The sequence below is a fragment of the Cyprinus carpio genome, chromosome A18 (genome assembly GCF_018340385.1).
Source record: "Cyprinus carpio isolate SPL01 chromosome A18, ASM1834038v1, whole genome shotgun sequence".
NCBI lineage: Eukaryota > Metazoa > Chordata > Actinopteri > Cypriniformes > Cyprinidae > Cyprinus > Cyprinus carpio.
In genome coordinates, this window is record NC_056589.1 from 4,765,670 (window position 1) to 4,789,081 (window position 23,412).

The 23,412-nt window shown below is 37.2% G+C and overlaps 1 protein-coding gene across 3 annotated transcripts in view; it reads left to right on the plus strand.

The window, feature by feature from the left end:
- The first annotated feature begins 1,830 nt into the window (after positions 1–1,830).
- Positions 1,831–23,412, plus strand: part of LOC109109287 (A-kinase anchor protein SPHKAP) — a 118,845-nt gene continuing 97,263 nt past the window's right edge. The window contains exon 1 of one of the 3 annotated variants that reach the window (XM_042774826.1): positions 1,831–2,172. The gene's annotated coding sequence lies outside the window, so the exon portion shown is untranslated. The remainder of the gene's footprint in view (positions 2,173–23,412) is intronic. The other 2 variants (XM_042774825.1, XM_042774827.1) reach the window with 2 other exon arrangements.

Here is a 23,412-nt window from a genome sequence, read left to right on the forward strand (position 1 = left end):
AAAGAATTTTCATTTTTTGCTGTTTGGCGCATTCAGCCTACAATGAAAACATTTACGACTTCAGTAATAAGCATGAGAGCGGAAAATATAAGTATTTTATGAGAGGTTGGATAAGAAATATCCTTCATGCTGCATCACAGCCAAAAGATGGTTGTTAGTAAGCAATTTGTAAACTTCCCCCTAAAATCTCGCACTGTGACAGCGTAAGCAACCGTACACTGCAAGATTAACTCATTACCAAAGATTTCAGTTTGTGTCGGGACTATCTGTTTGGTCAGCCAATAGCAGATGATTTGGTTAACATTTTTTGAAAGCAATGTGGAACTGTACCGCACCATTTTTTTCAGCTGCCTTGATTCCAGAAGTATTTTTTCATTTTCGATTATCACAGAATTGCTGTATCATGATATTATCAGTATTGTGAGCTATGTATTCCTCTGTTTTAAACCATTTCCTTCCATGATTTTAGAGTTCAATGACTGATGTATTTTGTAAAGCATGAGGATTTCAACATGGACTGAAATAGACTGTATGGCCAGTGTCTGCTTGTGAGAGATAAAATACACAGTTTTTCAGTTGAATCTGGTGAATGGATTGTAGAGGAAGAGGTTATGTTGGTATGAAGAGGAGACAGACTGACAGAAAGAGAAACTAAATGGATAAATGAATGGCCTCCCATTGGGACTGGTTTTCCTTTAGGAGAAATTCAGCTGTGTAGAGATTGAAAGACAGCTTGAGTTTTGTGTGTGTTTGTATTTGTGAGTGTGTGTTGGAAAGGTCAGGTGATTCATTTCACACCTGAACGATGCCATTAGCGGAGGGAAAGGTCTTTTCATTCGGCCGCGGACATGAGATCCTTCCCATCAGCCCCTTTATATGCCTGATAACCAGCTAAAAAAAGACATCACTGACGCTGCTTGATGTTGAACGATGGTCTGGTTTAAATATTGTATTCTTACACAGAATATATGGTTTCTTTGGCCCCTTCCCAGTGCCTTGTGTTTATGCGTGAATGTGCATCTGATAGATGAACAAACCTTGACAGGTGCTGAGGCGAAATAATGAATGTTTTCAATAACTGTCAAGATGTGTTTTCTCTTTTTCTCCTCATCCCCCAGTGTTTCTTTCCATTTGTCCCTCGCTCATTCTTAATTTCTCTGCACCTTTTCATAAAGATTTTTATTGATCAGAGCAGAAAAACCTCTTGATAAACAATATTAACCTTAGCTTGTTTGTGCTTTTATGTGGATGTGCTTGTGACACATGCGGATGAATCTTGTATCTGTTGGAACAAATGAACGGCAGGCATGTAATCACATGACCTCACGCTCAAATCTTTGACTTGCTTAAGCCCTGCTTTGCTCGCTATTGATATCACTTCGGTTTTTCACACCCTCTGCGAATCACGTTCAGGAAACCTACGACTTTTACAAACCACAATCATCACCGAGTCAGTTAAAGTGGGTTAAGATGTGTGTGTGTGAGCTGTCCAGCGTATTGATTGTGTATGAGGTCTTGAGTTTGTTTTGCCTGCTCATAATGATGGCAGTGTCAAGGACGTTTGTAGCTAAGAGCTTCAAACTGTGTCCTACTTTGACACTCTAATCCACTTATACAAGTATATGTGAGTGTGAGTGCTCTTTTCTGTGTGGAAGGGGAGTGTTTAGGATGAGGTTAATATGTAGTTGATGTTTATTGCATAATATGATATAATTTGCACTGTGTGTGTGTGTGTGTTGAGCTGAAACATTAGTCTTTCATTCCCTGTGGAGTCCCGGCTGCTAAGCAGCCACTCTCTCACCTCCTCAAAGGGATTAGATCTGCATTACACACACACACACACACACACACACACACACATAACCGCATCGTAACCAAAGCACAACACATGCCGCAATGACAAGAAAACTGATGATTTGCATGCATAACAATTAAAAAAGACATTAATTATGTCAACAGTACCGCCGTGAGACGTAGTTAACACACTATATGCTGCACATGCACACAAACACACTGCAGTAAGAGCACAACCTTTGCTTAAAAACAATGACAGAGAGAGAGTGAAGAAGAAGGAGAGAGGAGGAGAAGACGAAAGCAAATGATCCTGGAGGACTTGAAGGAAAATACACTCGGTTCGTCCCGGTGAGCTGAAGAGAAAGAGTTCGGTTTGATGTAAGTGACAGTCTGGTTCTGCTCATTACCTGCTGCTAGGTGTGTGTGGGAGTTTATTTACAGTCCTTGTGTTTCATTGAGAGATTTTTATGGGGAGGTTTGTCAGAGAATTTTGTGTGACAATGCAGAAGTGTGTGTGTATTGTGAGTCAGTCTGAATAGTGTGACTGAAGTATTGTGTTGGCATTGTTCAGTAATACTGGATTTCCTCAACCAGGATTCTTTAAATTATTGACTTCAGATTCATAAGGCCTTCATGTGCCGTGATGATACAGTTACCATATCTTGTGTGTGTTTAGTTCATAATAGCTTTCAGAACAAAAGCTTTGCATTGTTTTCATAAGGATTGTAGCTCTTTGACCAGCCATGCTGTTTATGCACACACAAATTGTTTGAAAAATGGCCATTGTCTGTACGGTCCCAAAAAGGATTTGGAGACTTAGAACTATATATGAATGTGATTTGCATGAGATTTGTTTTTGGAAAACATGAATACTTTTATTAAAGGGGTCATTGGATGCCCGTTTGATATAAGTAGATTTTTTTAATATATAATATATATTATAACATACTTTGGTTAAAATTTCTCTATGGTAGTGTAAAAAACACCCTTTTAACCCTGTCAAAATGAGCTCTGTTTTCAGTAAGCCGTTCATGTTCATGTAACCCATGTTGCTTTAAATGCTAATGAGCTCTGCTGACCCCGGCCCTCTCTTCTGTGGGGTTAACGAGTAGTACTGTTTACTTTAGCCACAAAACTTGCTAACTAGCGCATTATTAGTTAAGGCGATTTGCAAAGATTCATAATTGCATTCATATTGCATACTCACTTCTTCTGTAGATAAAGCTCAATCATGAATGATTCACGCGAACAAGATGCATTTAAGCAGATCGGGATCGGTGCATTTCCTTCAAAAACGAAAGTAACGTTAATCCTTTGAGTATTGATCCGCTCAGATGTTGGGAGTCGATCCACCATTTCACATTTACAGCTCTGCGTGTTTGCAGCAGGTGTCGATTTGTTAATCTGAGACATTCTTGTCGACACAATGGCGGACAGCTCACAGCTCACTCAGGGCAGGTCTAAGGTAAAACAGACTTGTCAATCAACTATTGTGGGAGGGGCCTGTGCAGAACTACGTCACTCTGACAGGAATCTCAGAACAGCCTGATTTGAGAAAGGGGATTTTAAAATAGGGATTAAAAAAAAAAGAAAAAACCTGGGTGGATTTTTATCATTATAGGATGGATATTTACACACACTTCCAACACACATTTATGTTCAAACAACAACAAAAGTGAATTTTGCATCTGATGACCCCTTTAAGAATGCATTAAATTAAACACAAACGCAAAAATGTTACAAAAGATTTCTATTTCAAATAAATGCTGTTCTTTTGAATTTTTAAATATTAAATTTCATTTTTAATTCTCTTAATTTATTTTTTAATCTGTTGATGGTTGAAATGACATCTATCAAGAAATTAAGTCAATTAATTTTGTCAAATTAAGTCCGTAAAAAAGAATAGGAGGAAAAATTGTGTTATTTCTGATTTAATTCCCCTTGTTTTCTGGGCTGTTTACATTCACCTCAAAACCAACAGATGCCATACAGTTTTTATCCACACAAAGTAAGTCAAAGTCATCTGTTAGAGCTTCAGTGACCATCGCTGTACTTATTCAGACCTATGCATGCTAGCTTTAACTTACACGAGCCGACATACTGACAGCAGTACCAACAGTGTGTGTGATGTCAGATTGGCAGAGTGTGTGACTCGTCTTGGATGTGTTTTCTTTATTTTGATGTGCCCTTTCTGCTGTAATACCCTAACTCCAGGGCTAACAGGATTAGCCTTATAGCTTTACACTGACCTGACTCACTCATCTGGCAATGGAGCAAATACTAATTCTTCATATATGCTTTCTCTCAAACCTGCTTATATTGATATCAGGAGGAAAGAATATTACATTCACATCACATTATATTCTGTACTAATGAATATAATTTATGTTGCGATGAGATAAACTTGAGTCTCATGAATTAAAAACCACAACTGAGATCTCTCATTTGTTTCTCAGAAAGCAATGCCTCATTGGAAATGGAAAAGGCTGTTTATTTCCGTAATCTGATGTATTTCTAAATGAAATGAGAAACAATGAAAGGTGTTCTGCTATCTATAAAAGCTCTGTTTTGTTATTGTAGTTCAACATTTATCCCATATTTTTCGGACAAATGTCTAAGTTGCTAAAATGAAATAAGTCAAAACTCAATTATTGCAGTCTCCTGAGCAGCACAGACCTTCCAGCAATGCAGTTTTTCCCCATCTGGGTTCAGACATTTTTATATTGGGGGAAAAAGTGTGTGTGTGTGTGTGTGTGTGTGTGTGTGTGTGTGTGTGTGTGTGTGTGTGTGTGTGTGTGTGTGTGTGTGTGTGTGTGTGTGTGTGTGTGTGTGTGTGTGTGTGTGGATGAGAGAGATGAGAGTGTTGAGTTCAGATGAAGCTCAGTGAATGAATGGGAGATTGATCAAAGGGAAGTGCAACATAGCGAAAAATCTGGATATAATTGAGAGCAAAATAAAGGTCAAACAGAAAAATCTAATTTTGGGGTCCAATTGTTACTGTAGGTTTATAAAAGTAAAGATTATTACATTTCTTTGTGTTGGAAGTATTTTGAGACAGATAACAGATACATTGAATTTCAGGAGAACATGCTTTTCTCTGCTGTCATAAATCCAAACTATAAGATCCAGACAAATGCAGAAACACCTGCTGGACATTGTTCAGTATCTCCAGTGTCTCGCGACTGTGATGGTCCAGTAAAATGAAGAGGAAGGGAGTAGTAAATACAGAATATCAGTTATTCTTTAGAATGAGGTTCCATTTGTTAACTTTAGTTAACATGAACTAGCTATGTTTCACCATCACCATGTTTTTATGCATTTTGATGTACCTCCTCAGAAACAAGTGATGGAAACGTCAAATTTCGGAAAAAAAGAAAAAAAAAAAAAAAAAGAAAAAGAAAAATCCCTTAATTTGCAAAAAAGTTTTTTCGCTCAGTTGAGGTGGTTTTTCACTTGTACGAATAATGAGAGATGGAAATGCATTTGCCGAAAAAATTGCTCCATGCACATCAAAAAAGTAATGTGACTTTGTGTTATGGGACGGCATAACCTGACTAACCAGCGAACCGATATAGTTGCACAGCATCTGAAATGTTATGTCATTCTTAAATGCCAGAGAAAAGTCTGCTGTTAAAGTATTTCTGTATAATTGCCTCCCAGATCTGTCTTACACGACTGCGTTCCCAAACAGCTGCATCCACACCTGAAAGCAATGACCGCATTTATTGTTTCGTCTGCTTGCTCTGTGATGCAAGTTATTTATTATATATGAAAAATATTTTATTCAGTGGCTTCTCCTACTTTTCTTAGTGATATTTAGTGCCAGTTTATCAGGAATTGGCGTTTTTGTTCTCTTTGACTCGCTGGATGGAAATGCTTATTCGCAAATGTTTCCAGTTTTGCGCATAAGTTAAATTCACAACTTTGGATGGAAACCCAGCTAATGAAAAATATGTCTAAAGCATTTATAATTCTCAGTTAGTTTCAACATTAGTACATTATTCAAATCAAAGTTGTAATTGTTAAAGTTATGGATTTGAGCTAACATGAACTAGCATTTAATAGTTGTATTTCACATTAACATTAATCAAAGATCCATCCTGTATTTCTCATTCTTATTTAAAGTGGTAAAAGCATGGTAAGTGTCCTACTGTGCTTCAACTTCAAATATGACAGTAAAACTTCAGTTACTGTGGTAAAAGCATGGTAAATATAAATATATACTACAAATACAACTTACGTCTTTGAACCTGATATGAATGTGATCAGCTGATCGAAGATCTATGGCAGATAGTGTTTAATCACTCTAGTTGTCAGGTGTGTTCACTTAGTTTAATGCAATGAGATGCAAAGACAGCTTCAGATGACAGATATAATACAGTGAATAAACATAAAGGAGCTAATCTGATTAATAAAGAAGACAGTATAGATTTTATAACAAACATTAAGACAGCATATTTATGACTACTCACCCAACGTGTTTACAAAGAATTCACCCATACAAAACCATTACTGAAATGTGCATTTTTGGTCATTTCTGCAACTCAAAATTTTTGGCAAAAAAATAATTATTTTGTTTTCAGCTGAAATGTTTGGTTTCTGAAATTATGGTGCATCACTGATATCAATATTACTAGCATCAAAGTGGCAGATTGGGCAAGTGTGGCTGATTGGGTGTGTAAGTATGGTTGTTTTTTTTTAAAAGTATGGTTGTTTTTGCCATTTGCCACTTGACAGCAGAGCTCCGGTCAAGGGAAAACCACATCCACTTACTCCACAACTATTATGTATTTTTGTTATATTGAATATTTGTGTGTGTGCCAGTGTCTGTTTGAAAGAGACAGACAGAGTGTTTTGTGAGAGCACAGAGAGGCTAATCCTGTTATCTAGAGAGAGGGGAGCAGGCTATGATTTCTGTTGTGCTATTTGAGAGCTTTTAACTACACATCTCAAGCCCCGCTATTGGTTTACTCTAATGGAATCTCTTTCTCCAAAGGCTTGGTTTTCTTTTACATTAAGTTTGTGTGTGCATTCGCTTTCCAAATGGCCATTTCACAGAGGTAAGGTTCAGAAATAACCCTCATTAATATTGCACCGCTAAACACAAAATGTGCTATAAAATATGTGGGCAGATTTAAAGGGCAAAAGCCTGCCGTGCCAAGCGAGTCAGTTTGCGTGCCTGTGCCAATAGGAGGTGCTTTTCCTGCCGGGTGTCGTGATGGCGACACTGCATTGTGGGGTTTGTGGTCACCATGGTACTGCGAGGCAGTTAGACAAGATAATTACTGAGCAGTGAGCACACTCAGAGGGTTGAAACAATCGACCAATCAGAACGGCCAAAAGATCCCCCATGCCAGTAATTTTCTCTAACAAAAAGAGTTTTTCCCTCCCACACTTTGTTTTCAAGTTGGATTGTTTTTTTGTTTTGTGTGTGTGTGCGTGTTTGTGTGTCTTTATTGTCTTGTAAAATGGGTCATTCTGAGTCTGTATTTTCCTGTTTTGCATAACCAGTGGAATAAAGATAGCCATACGGGCTTTGTAAAGTCATGAGGGTGAGCAAATTTTAGAAGAATTTCAACTGACAAAGCTTGAAATATTTAAGATAATAATTTTAATAAGATTTTTTATTTTATTTTTATGTTTCTCTTACACTCAGCAGTGTTGCATTTGTTTGATAAAAAATACAGTAAAAGCAATAATATTGTGAAATATTATTATTACAAAAAATGCTGTTTTCAATAGACTTTAGAATGTAATTTATTCCTGTGATGCAAAGCTGAATTTTCAGCACCATTACTCCAGTCTTCATTGTCACATGATCCTTCAGAAATCATTCCAATTATTTCAATGTATTATTGGTGCTCAATTATTAATAAAAAAGTTTTTTTTTTTTTTGTTTTTTTTTGGTAATTGGCAGTGCTGAAAACTGTCTGTTTGTTTTTTATCTCCAGGATTCTTTGATGAATAAAAAGTTCAAAAGAGCAACATTTATTTGAAATAGAATTCTCTTATAACATACGTGTGTGTGTGTGTGTGTGTGTGTGTGTGTGTGTGTGTGTGTGTGTGTATGTATGTATATATATATATATATATCACAGTTTACACAAAAATATTAGGCAGCATTGATATCAATGTTTTCAAAATTCAAAATCAGAAATGTTTCTTGAGTTTCTTGAGCTGATTTCAGCATATTAGAATGATTATTAGCATATTAGAATATTAGAATGATTATCAGCATATTAGAATGATTTCTGAAGAATCATGTGACACTGAAGACTGGAGTAATCATGCTGAAAATTCAACTTTGCATCACTGAAATAAAATATATTTTAAATATATCCAAATAGAAAACAACATTGTGATATTTCGTAATATTACTGTTTTATTATTATTATTATTATTAAATAAATGCAGCCTTTGTAAACATAAAAGCCTTCTTTAAAAAACATTAAAAAAAATAAATCCTAATTATTCCAAACTTTTGACCAATAGTGTATGTATCAACTTTTTCGTAATTATGGATTGTGAGCAGAGATAAGGGTGAGAACAGTCAGTGAGTGGAGCGAGTGAAAGTCACAAGCTACTGGATTACTGTGCATGTGTTCGATAGGACGAGAGAGAGGCCGGTGGTGGCAGACCCGTAGAGGCGTCTTATCATCTGTACACAGATGGCCCGTCCAGTCCAACTATCCTCTGTCTCTTCTCGTTTCATCAGTTAGCACCTCTACTCTTCATCCACTGTTTCTCTCCTCTCTCACCCCTCTCCTCTTCTTTACTATGTCCTCTGCAGATAAAAACAACCTGAATTAGCTTCGTCTAAAGCTTGGGACTAGAGGGGATCGACACTGTCAATCTAAAAAGTAGCATACAGTAAGTTTCACAAAAAGTGGTTTGCAATGTATTTAAAATCATATGATAAAATCTACTGTAAGTCACAAATCTAATTTGCATCCACAGCCATTAAATGTCGTCTTTAAAATATGCTGTGTCAGACATGTTCCATCTACCACCATATAGCCAACATATTTGAAAGAATGCATAAGCAAATGAGGTTTGAAAGTAACAACAAATGAGAGCTACAGCGAATAACGACTTGATATAAACCTGTCATCTGAAAATTTGCAAATTAAATGGTCCATTAAGATACATTTATAGTATTTTATTTGTCCTTTTGAGCTGCACTCATCCCCTCCTACTTATATTATATGGAAAACATGGTCAGAATGTTCTTTCACATTTTTCTTATTTCGGTATTTCACAAAAATAAAGTCAGTCATATGGTTTTAGAATTAATGGTTGACAAATATCGGCAAGGCTGAAAATTTGGGCTTTTTTAATCATCAGCATTAGTAAGTTTTTCAGTTTGGCCAATGTGTTGGAAGCAAATTACATTTAGTTCGACAATGCACAGGACTTTTATTTTGACAGTGCTCCCAATTTCCATCTTCATTAGTTTACAGTCTCAGTAAATTATTAAACAAAACTGTTAAATAAAGAACTTAAATGGTATATGAAATAGTATTAAAGTGTTTGGTTTTCTGTTATTAGTAATAATAAATTAATGAATGATTACATTTTAAATGAGTAAATAATGTCAGAAGGTTCATTCTTGGGTGACCTGTACCTTTAAGAGGGTGAAAGGAAGGAAGAGAGCAGGAGAAAGATTGAGAGCTATCAGCCTGTTCAGACTAAAGATATAAGGAGATCTGTTTTTCATTTGATAACATGAAAAATGGAGCTCTAGGTTTGTACTCCTTCTCTCTTTATTGTCCTGCTCAGAGCATGTCTTCATGCTTTACTGCGTCCAATCACGAAACAGGGGTGCTCACCCCTCTGTGAGGTCCTTACATCTGTTCTCTGTCCAGCTGGCTTTTCTGTGCCCCTTAATAGCCAAAGAGCCACCTAAATGCAGGTCAGTTGTGGCACAAAAGGGCAGTCTCAGGCTCAGACAGCATGACAGCACACCACCCACAGACCCTTCACAGCTGATGCCTGCTGCACAATGGAATGGCAAGCACTTTAATTTGGCAAGCTCTAATCTGATTGGCTGACTTTGCGCAGGTTTGTATTAGTTTGCCAGGAAACATCTAATAAAGTTGTGTTTTCAAGCTACAGTACTAATGAGCACTTTGGTGAAATATTCTATCCTATCCTATCATATCTTATTACATTACATTACTACGTACATTACCAGCCAAAAATTTGAAGTCAGTAAGGTTTTTAGTGTTTTTGAGACTCTTGTGCTTATGTTTTAACATGTAATTTATTCCTGTGACGTAAAGCTGATTTTTTTAGCATCATTACTCCAGACTTCAATGTCACATGATCCTTCAGAAACCATTCTAATATTCTGATTTGTTGCACAGGAAACATTTTGTATAATTATAAGTGTTGAAAACAGTTGTGCTGTAAACCATGCTCATTTGTTAAGTGTTCTTGTGTTGTTTTATTCATATGGTACTCAATACAGTAAATAAACCAAATAAACTGCAGACTGGACCAGACTTTATTGTCCAAAGTCTGGCTGCTCAGGGTGCATTCAGAAAAGATGCAGTGATGTCAGCATGTCAGAATAGTTAATTCACTCTTTCCAGTTATAATAGGATTGAGCGTGTAAGCCTGCTGCAACGTATGAGAAAATAGATTTGTGTGTTCATCCTATAAGCCAGAGTATGTTAAAGCCAATGCCAAGGTTCACAATATCATTTTCAACTACCTAGCAAACATCTGGACTAGAGACACAAAATATTGTTTTTTCATTTCATCGGCCTCAATTGCTCATTTCGCCTACGGGTCGAATTAAAACATTTGTGAGCAGTGGTTATAATAAATGACATATTTTTGGGGATTAAGCCCAGTTTTTCTAGTGGCAGGATTCGCGAGATACCCACAGCTTGTGGTATCCGGAGTCTGGCTGCATTTGCACACAGAGTCAGGAAAAATCATATCTTTTTAATCCTTCATTCAATTCAGAAACACATACTCGCAGCTCAATTTCATGGGTTTGGAGAACAAGAATGGCTGCTGCTTAGCCTTACTGATTCATGTAGAGCAGTTCACAGCAGGAAAAATAGAGAGACAACTGAAATTAAACATGTATAATAAATGGTTATGATAAGCGGCAACTCTCTCTCTCTCATGGTGTGTGGTGTGTCTCCTGGTGTGTGAATAGAGCTCCTCTTATGTGTTGAGAATAAAGTACAAGGTAAAGCAATTTCATTTCATTTTGTCTTACAAACCACAAAATGTGCTTCATAAATAAAATCATTCAATTTAGACTGCCTCAATCTTTCCTCATTATTGCACCAATGAAAGTAACTTTTAAAGAAATGGGTTACCTGAAAAAGAACATTCTGTCATTGTGCATGTTTATTTTTAAACCAGAGTTTTTCTTCCGTGGGACACAAAATTAGATCTTTTCCATACAGTGAAAGCAGATTTTGGACCATTTACTTAAAGGGATAGTTCACCAGAAAATGAAAAAATACCCCATAATTTACTCACCATTATAGGTATATATGACTTTCTTCTTTCAGGTATTACAATTGGTGTTATATTAAAAAAATGCCCTAGCTCTTCCAAGCTTTATAATGGCAGTGAATGGTGTTCGAGATTTTGAAGCCCAAAAATTCATTCATAATGCATAAATTCATCCATCCATCATAAAAGTACTTCACACGGCTCCGAGGGATTAATGAAGGCCTTCTGAAGTGATGCTTTGTGTGAGAAAAATATCCATATCTGAAACTTTATAAACCATAATTTCTAACAAAATGAGGATCTGTAAAGAGAAATGTTGGAGGATTTCGATGTAAGCCAAGAGGAGACTGGCTTTCTTTTGCTGTTAAAAAAAACTTGGTTCTCACGTGACTAGCTTCACCTATGTACCTACGTCATCCGCTGGAACACACTCTCTCGTGAACGAGTGTACAACAGTTAGCAGAATCTAGAGATTACAGTTTCTAAAGTTTTTAATGTGGATATTTTCTCACATATATATATATATATATATATATATATATATATATATATATGTTTTCCAACATTTTTATTTGTTTTACTAGGCTTTTCAGGAAGGCGAGCTTTAAAGAAATGGAAACTAAAAGAGAGGCTGCATCCAAAATCGAATTTTCTCTAAATAGGTACTTCTTGTGAACAAGTAATTACTTAATGACCATTAAAAAAAGTATGTCATGTTCTCATTGTCATGCACCATTTGCATTGTGTCACTGCTCTGTTCACATACTGTACTAAGTATATGATTTTGGATGCAGCCAAAGTGTTTCAGGCAGAGGGTGAACAGAAGTGCTGCAGCAATGTACAATATGAGAAAAATATGTTTTTTGAACTTTAAATCAGGTAAATGTATTCTAGTGAACCCCAAAAATAAAATTAGGAGCCTATAAATGAGTATAATATGGAACTTCAAAACAAAAAATTAAGAACCACTTTGTAAAAAATACTTGCATTTAAATACAAGCACAGTGACTGGCTGAATAAACAGGAGAAGGATATAACAAATAAGCAGAAAACAGAACGAGAGTGAAAACAGTGGAATCAGCAGGTGTGAAAGACATTAAAAGCTCATAAGCTTTGAATTGGGAATTTATGGAGCAGAAAGTGAAGTTTAAGAGAAGTGGGCCATCCAATGCACAGCATATGTTCATCATAACTTCATCCTGTTGCTCTATTTTCACATTCTCAATGTATGCTTATCTGATAAAAACAGCCACTGAAAAAAAAAAGGTGAAATAGACAAGTGTGCCATCTTGTTATCTGTATCATTTTTTGAAATTGAAATGCTCTTTACCATTTCTTGCCTTTTCCTAGCAGAGCTATTTCAGTGTTTGTGTTATTAAGTGAAAGGATGGTAGTTAGCATACGCCCATTAATATTCAGCAGCAGAGACCGACTGAGTGACACAGGCCACAGCAATTTCAGTTTCCGTAGAGCTCATCTCAAATGGCCTCAAACCACTGTGCGTGTGTTCATGCACAGAGTGTATTTCACATTTTTGGAGGAAACGTAAGGGCATCTAAAATGTCACTGGTGGAGGGAATGAAAGCTAGCTTTTCTCTGGTTTTACCAGCATGAGATATGAGAATGCTCTTTTACCTGTGAGAGAAGGTTTTGGCTCCTTTTTTCAAAAAAGCAAAAATTCATTATTAAAGCAGAACAGATCGCCAGGAGTCCTTTGGTGTGATGCTGTCTTTTGAACTTTAAGGAAGTAGTTCAGAGTCAATACAGCAGGTGGTGGTGTTCAATTCTGTCTTATAGTGTGTATCCTGCTGTCTTTGATGTAATTATACTGTAATTCTGGTCTATAGAAAGCAAATCAGATCCTTTGGAAGATATTTTGATATGTAATTGAGTGCCTTCCCTTTAGATCTTCATTACGGTAGGATGGGGTTTTCCATTTATGTGGAAACTTTAATTATTTGGCTTTCTTTCACTCTTTGTGTATGTTTGTGTGACTGAGAGATAGGGGAGTTAAACGAGACAGGTGGAGAGGTGAGATCCAATCAATGGCATTTAATTAGAAAGGTATCTGTTGAGAGTGACGTTATAGATCAGACATCTACTGGCGATGCAGATATCAGTGTCACTATGGATACCGACGTTCCCACGGTAGCACGGCCATAAGCCGAGAGAGTCATTGTGGTCAAGTGTTGACTTTCATGCTTGTTTCCATTGATCTGAACACAAGCAGGCCAGTTCAAGCACTTTCACACTCAGACAAAAACAAGGTCACAAAATGACACCGGATGGAAAATGTTACTGCTCTGAGGTGATGTCGCATTTATACAGCTCATTTAAAGTCAGTGCGAAACTTCATTCACAACATTCTGCTTTGTAATCTGGTTTTTCCCAGTCAGTCAGCAAGAAATTGTACCATAGGTTTTGATTTTATCCACAAGGAACCAATTGGATTGGGAGTTTGGTAAACTAAAATAGTTATATTTGGATATTAATTAACATCAAAATCTGAATAGTCTAATGGGTTGTCTTTCAGAGGAAGAGCAGGTTATTACATTTTGATCAAAGATAACAGAAAACTTCTCTTTGTTTTTCTGTAAAGAATCTGATTATGCGCAGTGAGACCAAGAGTGTGTATTAAAGGGGTCATTTGATGCAATTTCAAGTTTTCTTTTCTCTTCGGAGTGTTACAAGCTGTTCGTGCATAGATAAGATCCCTAAAGTTGCAAAGACTAAAGTCTCAAACCCAAAAAGATATTCTTTATAAAAGTACTCAGACTCGTCCGCGCTCTCCTAAATTGCCTTGTTTAAAAACACCCCCACATGTCTACGTCACTGTGTGGGAAGATTTGCATAACACCACCCAAATGTTCACGCAAAGAAAGAAGGCATAACTTTGATTCTCGCTGTAGAATTGTTGTTGCCGCCATGTCATGGAGATGCTGTGTGTTTCGTTGTGAAAGCAAAACTACTTTTTTTGGCCATCCAAAAGAGGACACAACTAGAAATCAGTGGTAGCAGTTTATTTTACAGTCCTGTTCCTCATGTACATACTATGTCCTTATTATAGTAATTACAATAACTATGTAATACCTAAGTACTAACCCTGAACCTACCCCTAAACCTAACCCTACCCCATGTAGTTACCTTGTATTACCAGAACTTTCTTAGATAAATACACTGTAAGTACACTATAAGTACATGTAAGTACGCGTACTGTAAAATAAAGTGCAACCAAATCAGTGTTTAAGTTGTATTTACAACACTGTTCCAGAACAGTTCAACCCAAATATTCAGATGTGTGCAGCGCATTTTACGGAGGACTGTTTGCTGAACCTGAGAAAGCTGTGCACAAAGGCTGTTTCTATAAAGTTGGGCAATTCCAACTTTGCAAGGACATTCTGGCACTTCTGACTCACAGTCTGTAAGTACATTTTCATATTTAAAGAATTTACCACTGATGATTCAAACACAAGTTTTAAGCAGTGTAGAATAGCACTTGTTGTTTGTCATTTTCTCCAATCACAAATGGTTTTATGTTTACGCTGTTCGATACACAATGCAACTCGTAAAAAGACATTATAAGTCATTATAATCAGTAATTATGTCCCCACTGGATGCAACAAATGCCTCGTTTACAATGGGTTTTATTTGTTTTTTTTCTCGTCACGCCGGGACACGGCATCACAGTATGGTAAAGGGTGTAACATTTCCACCACATGCTTGAGGTATTCTGCCAATCACAACGCACTGGATAACTAGCCAATCAGCGTTATCCAGAATGATGAGCTTTGTAAAAATCGATGCGTTTCAGAAAGCCGGGGCATGGAGGAGCAACAATAATGTACAGTACGAAGAAAATCATGTGTTTTAAACCACATAAATACATTGCATTACACCAAATATACAAAATAATGTTCTTTTTAGCAACATCATATGACCCCTTTAAGCAAGAAAACTGTCAATTTTAGAGTTTTGTGTCGACTTTAATGGAAATCTCAAGAGTATTACCATCTTTAAAACTAAAATTAAGACTAAAACTGTTAAAGGTGACATCGAATGCCCCTTTTCCAGAAGTTGGTATGATTCTTTAGGGTCTTCATTAGTTTTTAGTTTAGTTTATTCCTCAACAGTCATGTAAAACAACACCTTTTTACCTTGTCGAAAACAGCTCTGTTCACAGCGACCTGCTTCAGTGCATGTCTCTTTAAATGCTAATGAGCTCTGCTCACTATCTTGTCCCTTGTTCAGAAAGCATTCTGGAGTAAAATGATTCACACAGACATAAACGAATTTAGATGTATTTGGTGCCACATTACCATCAAAAATAAAACTAATCCACTGCGTCCTCAGTGGCTCTGATGCCAAGAGAAAACAAAAACTCTTATGTTCACTTTTACATCCAACTACAAAACTGTTTAGGTTATTTGGGGTTTGACAAAAAACTGGAGTAAATGAATTCTTGTCATTGTAGGATTCTTGTCACTGCTAAGACACATTTATATGCAAACACCATGTAAAAGTGAATTTTGCATCCAATGTTCCCTTTGAAAAAAAAAAAAAACATGTTCGTTACTTGAAAAAAATAAATGTTAACAGAAAATTTATAAAAAAAAAAAAAAAAAATTTTTTTATATATATATATATATATATATATATATATATATATATATATATATATATATATATATATATATATATATATATATATATATATATATATATATATATACAGTGCCCACCATAAGTATTGGAACAGTAAAGACAAAATTGCTTTCTCTGCTCTGAAGTCAAGATATTTGTCACAGAATGTCACATTTTATTATTAGGTCTTTCTACACATACATGTTTTACCAAATAAAAAGGACAGCACTTTTAGAGTTCATCCCACTATTTGATGTGAGCATAAGTATTGGAACAGTTGGATTTAAAAGATTAAAAGCTAATATTTAGTTGCAGATCCCTTGCATGCAATCAGAGCAGTGAGTCTGCAACCCATAGACATCACCAGACTCTTGGTCTTATGCTTTGAAATGTTTTTCCCCAGCCTTTAAAGCAGCCAATTCCAACTGTTGCTTGTTTTGGGGAGTTTCTGTCTTTAGTCTCCTCTTCATCTGGTGAAATTAATATTCAATCTGATTTAAATCTGGAGATTGATTTGGGCAATCTAAGACTTTACATTTCTTTGCCCTGATAAATTCCTTGACTGAACTGGCAGGGTGTTTTGGGTCATTGTCCTGATCTAATATTAAGTGCTTTCTAATGAGTTTGGTGGCATTTTCTTTAATATTTGTAGCCAAGATGATTTTGTACCCTTCCAAATTCATTCTGCTACTGCCATCATACATTAAGTCATCATTAAAATGAAGAGGTCCTGTTCTAGAGACAGCCATGCATGCCCATGCCATGACACCATCTCCACCAAGCTTTACAGATGAGGTTCAGATGAGCTTAGGATCATTTGCAGTTCCCTTTTTTCTCCACACTTTTGTTTTCCAATCACTTAGATAAAGGTTAACCTTTGTCTCATCTGTCCATCAACTCAGTTCCAAAACTCTACTGGCTCACATTTGTGAAGAATCTTGCCTTTCTATTTTTGGTGCTGATCAGAGGTTTGCATCTTGCTGTATATCTTCTGTAATTCTGTGTCAAATTCTCCTGCAGACTGTAGATTGACAGAGCATCACCCCAGCTTTCTGGAGGTTGTATTTTAGGGTTCGTTTTCATAGCTTTTATGATTTGTCTGTCATCAACTGCTGTTGTTTTTCTCAGCCGATCAGGTCATCGTTGGTTGCTGATGTCGCAGGTAGTTTCCAAACTTTTGATTTCTCCATGCCCTTTGTTTTTCCTATAGTTCTAATTGACTTCCTCTTTTCTTTTAGCATCCAAATTGCTTGCTTTTTTTTCAGAGTCGGCATCCTCGTCTTCATACTGGTTTGTGTGTCATCATCGAATGCAAGACTTAGAATGCAGAAGCAATGGATATAACTTATAAGACACATTCCCAGCTTTTAATATCTGAAGAATTAATGCAACAGGACACAGCTGAACACTTAGAAAGACCTGTGAGGCAACTGTTCCTATACTAATGCTCACATCAGATAGGGACATGAAACTCTAAAAGTGCTGATCTCCTTAGCTGGAAAAATATCTTTGTTGAATCACCCGATAATAAACTGTGACATTCTGTAGTTTTGTCTCATATTCATCTTTTAATTAAACTTATTTTATTTTAACTAGTTGCCAAGACATAATTTCTTATTTATTCTTAGTTTAACTTGAAGCACTAAAACATCTAAAACTTAAACAGAAATAAAAACTAGTCAGAACTATAAAGTACTATTTTTAAAAAACAAAAACTAATGAAAATGACAAAAACACAACAAAATTAATACAACTTTACCTAAAAGTAACAAGAAAATGGATAATATGAAAATACTAATATTACTAAAAACCATAGTTATAGTAAAACTATAATTATTATTCACAATGTCTTCAAATCAAACCAGTCTTTTAGTGAGTGAGTGACGTGACATACAGCCAAGTATGGTGACCCATACTCGGAATTCGTACTCTGCATTTAACCCATCCAAAGTGCACACATGAACACACACCAAGAGCAGTGGGCTGCGGTGCCCGGGGAGCAGTTGGAGGTTCTGTGCCTTGCTCAAGGGCACCTCAGTCGTGGTATTGCCGACCCCGAGACTCGAACCCACAACCTTAGGGTTAGGAGTCAAACTCTCTAACCATTAGGCCATGACTTCATCAGTTATACTAAAATAACTCTATAAACTGAAATACTTATTATTATTTATTATTTAATATTTATTATTAGATATTAAACAAATTTCTTAAGAGATATAATAAAATAGATATGGAAATATGATAAACGTTGGCATTTAGTATGTTTGCATAATGTTCATAGCACAGATAATTTGGTTTTGGAATAATCTGGAAAAAATCTGTGAATTGTAATGACTTATAGGTTGGTTTAAGCTATGTTTTTATTTATTAATCTATTTATTTTGAGACATTGTTGAGCTCTGAGTAGCTGTTCAAGTCTTAATTTGCTCTCGATTTTATCTCATTGAACAAACACCTGAAATTAAAGAGATCTTATTTGTGATTTTTACTTTCCTACAGGCAGACCTTCTTAGACCTAAAATGACATACTGACAAGTGAGATAAATGAATGCAGGAAAAGATTGATGGATAGAGTGAGATGTCTGAAAGCAGTGAAATGAAGGAGTAATAATTGCGGGCAAAAACTGGGCGCTAAAAAGCAGGAAGAGGGAGTCCTCTGCGTGTCCTTGTAGTGATATCAGGAGATGGATGAGGGTTAATCAGGGCTCAATAATGAGACATTATTAAGTAATTGAGTCTCACTGATTGACTGAGACCATGGCCTTCTCCATCACCATTATAATCTCTGTCTCAGTCTCTCTCTCACCTGTCTCGCCTTCCTCATTTTGTTTCCCATTCTTCCTGCAATTATACAACAAACTACATCCAGGGGTAATGAGATGTGTAAGTGCAGCCCTCACAAATTTCAGAATTGGAATTCTTTGAAAGCATATTGGAAGTGTGTGTATACATATATATTAGTTCAATTTCAAATCATCTGCAGTACCCACTGCTTTCTCATCTCTCCACCTTGAACCTCAAGAATGGTATTTTTAGAGATTCTGATTCTGATTCTGAATGTCTATTGCATGGCATCTTCTTGTCAAAAACAGCAGTTTATCTCTGAAACAGCTTCATAAAGGCCTTAAATGTGATAGGCTAATATTTAAAACGCAACTTACAGTACATCACATATTTTTCACATTAATTTCTGTAGGTCATCCGTATGTTGGTGATTTTAGAATTTCTATATCGTTTTTGGCTCTGGAATAATAATTCTGATCTTTGTTGACTGCAAACGGTCAATTGGACTTTCTAGTGAAATGCAAAGTAATAAATAGTTGAATAATTTAATTTAAAAATAAAGGCATACACAATGTTAATAATATATAATATATTTATTGCGCAGTGTGAGATTCATTGGTAACAGAACTTTGTGAGATTGTGATGAACAAAGAGTAACAGCTTTTTAGTAGTTATGAGTACCCTTTGTGAGCTTTCTAGGCAATCGATTTAAAACGTAGAACTTTTTTTTTCAGCCACACACGTTGAAAAGTTTTGGGAATGACGTCTGCATATTTTTGCGGGATTCTCTCTTGAAGTAGCAGTGTTTGACATGGTGATAACCATAGCAATAGACGGGACAAAATATATGAAAATGTGCATAAAGACTAGCACACTGTCACGATTTGCTACTGTGCGGGAACATGGAGCCCAGGAGATCAGGAGTACTAAACCAAGGAATTTATTCATATAATGGGAATCACACATAGCACAAGGAGTTGACATAAACAATACCGGACCTAGAAACAGGGAACTGAACACTCTTTAAATACACAGACATTAGGAGCTACCGACTAGACACACCTGGATTCAATCAAAACAAACGGGGAACACCTGGAATGAAATCAACACAATGGGGAACATCAAGGACCAAATAAGGGCATTGAAACATTTGGGAAGCAGAACACAGACAAAAAAAAAGGAACAGAGTCTGACATAATGCCCCCCTCCAGAAGGTGTGTCCTCACGCCATATAACATCCAATGGGGAGGGTGGGTGGGCACTCTGGAGGTCCCTCTAGCAGACACGGAACCTGTTTGGGGCGCCATGGTGGATTTGGGGACTCGGGAGGCCATGGCGGATCTGGATCTTGGGGCTGGAGCCGACACTGGAGTGAGCTCTGGGGCTGGAGCCGACACTGGCGTGAGCTCTGGGGCTGGAGCCGACACTGGCGTGAGCTCTGGGGCTGGAGCCGACACTGGAGCGAGCTCTTTGGGGCTGGAGCCGACACTGGAGCGAGCTCTGGGGCTGGAGCCGACACTGGCACGAGCTCTGGGGCTGGAGCCGACACTGGAGCGAGCTCTGGGGCTGGAGCCGACACTGGCGCGAGCTCTGGGGCTGGAGCCGACACTGGCGTGAGCTCTGGGGCTGGAGCCGACACTGGAGCGAGCTCTGGGGCTGGAGCCGACACTGGAGCGAGCTCTTTGGGCTGGAGCCGACACTGGCGTGAGCTCTGGGGCTGGAGCCGACACTGGAGCGAGCTCTTTGGGCTGGAGCCGACACTGGAGCGAGCTCTGGGGCTGGAGCCGACACTGGCGCGAGCTCTGGGGCTGGAGCCGACACTGGAGCGAGCTCTGGGGCTGGAGCCGACACTGGCGCGAGCTCTGGGGCTGGAGCCGACACTGGCGTGAGCTCTGGGGCTGGAGCCGACACTGGAGCGAGCTCTTTGGGCTGGAGCCGACACTGGCGTGAGCTCTGGGGCTGGAGCCGACACTGGAGCGAGCTCTTTGGGCTGGAGCCGACACTGGAGCAAGCTCTGGGGCTGGAGCCGACACTGGAGCGAGCTCTGGGGCTGGAGCCGACACTGGAGCGAGCTCTTGATGGTGCTCTAGAAGGCACTTATGAGGAGCGGGCACTGGAGTGAGCTGGCAGACTTGCCACATTAACGTCCGGTGGACTTGCCACATTAACGTCCGGCGGGCTTGACTGTGGAACCGCCGGCTGACTTGACTCGGGAACTGCCAGCGTTTCTGGGCTCAGGACAGAGATGGTGCTGGGAGGAGATGGGTGGTCGGAACATTTGGCTGGGTATGTGGAGGTTCCTGGCGAAGGGTGAGCTGGTGAGGCTCGGTGGTTTTCTGGAGGGACTGGATGAGGATCGTTTGGAATTTTTTCTACCTCAAGATTAACCACATTTAAATAAAGGACATGATTAACCAGATCGATCAGGGGAAAACTACTAGTGGGAAGGTCGCAACCGATTATGTCATCATCCAGCCCCAACCAAATAACAGACACAGAGTACAGAGTCGATCCAGCTCACCTGGTTGGAAAGCACTAGTTTTCAGAATAGCAAACAGTGGACATGGATTGAAAAATAATAAGCATAAATCGAAAATTTTATAACAAAATAAAAATATGAACACAAAAACAGAGAAATATATATATATATATATGAATATATTATATATATATATATATATATATATATATATATATATATAATATATATATATAAATATATATATATATATATATATATATATATATATATTAACCAAGGAAAACATGATTTTGTGTGCAAGTTGGGAAATTGCAAGTGTTTTTGCATGCATCTTTTGAAGTATTTTTATATCCGTTTATGTTTATACACTTCATATGTTACTTTATACTCCATAAAACTTTAAAGATACAATAATACTGTTATAAAATATGTATAAGAATGGTTACATTGTTTTGTCAAAGGGAAATAAAAATATTTCCTAATACTGGTGCCGATATGATGGCCTTTAATGACTTGTTTAGTATTTATTTGTCTGTCCATCAGTTCCTTGTAGGAAAAAACCCCTTGTGTGTTTGTCGCAGAGTTTTTAATGACACTACTGCCATATTCTTAAGAGTGTGTGTTGTTGATCATTTGCTGTTCTCCATTCTTAAGGAACACTCACTTTTAAATTGCTTATGCATGTGCACACACACTTTTATCTTGGTGTCTCTGTCAAATATGCAGACATTGGACATCAGCTGACCTTTAACCCTCCAGTTTAGTAACTCTTCAGTGGCATAGCTGTCAGAAAACAATACTACTGAGGAATTTTAAAATCCAGAAATAACATTTCAGATCAGGCCGAATCAAAAATACATTGACATGAGAAAGTAATATTTTGATATGAAATAGAAGAAAGAAATAAGATCCAATTTCTGAAAAATGAGAAGTGTAAATAAAAAAGTGTTCTGTCTGAGTTGGATGGAACATAAATATATTTTCATTTCAATATAGTTAGTATTTTCATATTTCATAGTATTCATCATCTCTCTGACTGATTGCTGTTTTGGCCAGCAGAACAGAAAATGTGTTTAACTTATTTTTCTTTTATTCAGCACTGCCTACATAACTTCTGCTCTACTGATAATCAGGCTGGATTTTGTTTTCTCAGTGTTTAGACTCTGGAAAATGTATCCATTTAATTTTATTTATTTATTTTGTCACAATTAATTTCTTTAATTTTTTTCACTAAGTCCCAATGCAACAGAATCTAGGCTCTGAGCACATTTATGCTTTTACAAATTTTTAATTGTTTTTGAAGGTCTGATGAATTTGTTATGTTTCAACAGTGTTGAATATGTAAATTTCACTAATTTGTCTAATTGTAATTTTGGGGTTGTATTAAAGTCATAATTATAGACTCAATTTTGTCAATTAGCAGAAGCACACATGCACTTTAGGGACATGACTCAGTTGACATTTGATTGACAAGAACATTTATAACAGAATTAGATCAATTAGCTTGACTGAGGTGACAGTAAAACTGAACAGGCCTGTATGAATGTCACTCCCTGTTCATCTCTGATTATTAGTGCTCTAATATTTTTATGAACATATTTATCTTGTGTCATGATTTTAAAATTTCTTCATAATAGTTTGAAGCTCCCAAAAGCTCTTCTTTCCTTGTCAAGATAATTATAGTTGGTGCAGTGTTTTAAGACTGATCTTCCATGCTTTCCCAACTAGTATCTCTGAAATCTGGTTATTGCTGGGATTGAATCACAGGTCTTGTCCAGATTGACTTCCACAAAAACTTTCCCTTGATTTCAGTTTAACATCAGATTAGAACAGGGATAGATTGCTTTACTGGATATGATAAGTGTTTAATAAGCTACAAGATCTAATACAGTCTTCTATAACAATGCTTGTGAATGGAAATTGTTTTGCATATTGGAGATTCATTTGAGAAAATTGACACAAGGAATATTTTAGTAACAGTATGATATTTGAGTCAGAACGGCAGTTACACAAATGCTTTTTTTCTCCCCCTAGCAGGGGTTTTGTAGGTTGGTTTCCAACACCTATAAACTAATAGTATTTAATGATTTTTTTGCCCTGTATAATTGATTCCCAGTTCAGAGTTATATTGGTGGTTTAATGGCAGGTTCCATTGTGACAACTGACCTCATTCCCTGGTGTTGTCACAAAAGGCCAGCATGTGTTCAATGTACTGTATCATTTTCTTGTGC